Raw genomic sequence first — 1,882 nt, forward strand, 5'->3', positions numbered from 1 at the left:
TCCTGGACGGTGGCAATTCAAAAGAAAACAAATCCACCACACAAAGAAGAAAAGAAACAAAATTATAAGTCCTCCCCACAAAGGATCAATTGGAAACAACATTGCTGTAGACCACAGACTTTTTAGCCTCTAAACCAAGGCTTTCAACGTCTCTGCTTACCTCCAGAGAACTTTATCGTCCCTTACCTGGGAACTTTCCGACGTCGCCATCCTGGAACTGAAGAGTTCTGAATCCACGAGGATGTCCTCGTTCCCTGTACGAGCCACCAGTTATCTCGCCCTCCTCGGCCAGCAAGGAAGACGCAACACGGTCGGATTCTTCTCAACAGCCTTTATTGCAGGATCACCTCATTGCTGATACCAGGACCTCGAGCGGCAAAAGCGCTCGCCTTATATACACAACAGGCTGGGGTATACTAATTGTCCTTCAGGGATTGGCGGAGCACGAATCACCCCACTATCACCCCTGCTACTGGTCCTCCAGGGATTGGTGGAGCATGAACCACCCCATTAGCATGGTACCGCCCTAGCCAGATTGACTCCAGGTGCAAACCCGCGCATGCGCAGTGCTGTTGTTCACCACAGGAGGGTGCCGGATCACCTCATTAACCTATGGCCACCCTGGCAAGGGGACAAGCCTGCGCATGCGCGATAAGTTGTTTACATCCAGACAGGGCTGGATGTCGGTGCCATCTTTGTTTTACCGCACTGCTCCCTACACCACTACACAAGTACCAGTTAGCAGCAGAGTAGAGCTGTGGGAACTGATACTTTCCTCAGAAAGACCACCTCAACACAACTGTACTAACCACAGCTCAGATGAGAAGTGGGTGTTCTCTATAGAAGCCCTGCTGCAGCCTGGACAATGACGCACTAGAACACTGGGAAGACTTTAGAACTGCAGCTCCTTCTGGATTCCCCAGAGGGTTTCTGCACTCTTCTTCAGGTGGGCCTCCTCCTCTGGAGTCAGTGTCACCTTCACAACATCTGAGATTCTATTTTGTCCCAGGATACACGGGACACTGAGGAAGACATCACCGTTGATTCCATAGAGACCCTTAATCGTGGTGGAAATGGAATGCACCCATCTAAGGTTCTTCCTTATGCTCTTGGCCAAGTCTGCCAGAGAGGCCAATGGCCCAGGATGTGTAACATTTCAGCTTGATCACCTCATATGCGTTGTCAATCACCTGCTTGTGAACATCCTTCCACTGCTCCTTGTCTGCATTTGTGCCCAGTTCTGGGTTCAGAGACTTCAGGGAGATACTGGCAACATTCACACTACTCCACACAGGCACACTAGAGTCATCATGCTCTCCCAGGACCCACCTGTGACAGCTCAGTGGGTGAACTCCCAGCCTTTCTCCCAGGTAACAGAACTGAGCTGAATCCAGATTGCAATCACTTCCAATAACTCTGTTTTGGGAAAGCTACTGATTTTCCAGCCACATAGGTCAAGATATCCACTGGATTTGAGACAATGAGCAGTTTGCAGTGTAAACTCTACTTCACAATGTTTGGAATGATGAACTTGAAGATGTTTACATTTCACTGGAATAAATTGAGCCGGCTCTCTCCCTCTTGCTGTCCAGCCACCACTGTAATGACCAGCTTGGAGTTTACAGTCACACTATAGTCTTTGCTGGAGACAATTTTTGATGTCTTAAGGAAAAGGCTGCCATGCAGGAGATCCATCATCTCTCCCTTTAGCTTGTCTTCCATGATATCAACAAGGGCAAGCTCATCAGCCAAGTCCTTCATTAAAATACTGATGGCACAAGCGATTGCCAACAGCATCAACCTCAACAACTGTAATCTTGTTCTGGGGGACCTGTTCTTCCTTAAAAAGATTCACAGTCAGCTGGTCCTTGAGAGTTGTCAT

General features: G+C 48.6%; 1 pseudogene; it reads right to left on the reverse strand.

The window, feature by feature from the left end:
• Nucleotides 1-892: 892 nt before the first annotated feature.
• Nucleotides 893-1,882, reverse strand: Ldha-ps15 (lactate dehydrogenase A, pseudogene 15; annotated as a pseudogene).

This window comes from Rattus norvegicus, chromosome 11 (assembly GCF_036323735.1).
Source record: "Rattus norvegicus strain BN/NHsdMcwi chromosome 11, GRCr8, whole genome shotgun sequence".
Lineage (NCBI taxonomy): Eukaryota > Metazoa > Chordata > Mammalia > Rodentia > Muridae > Rattus > Rattus norvegicus.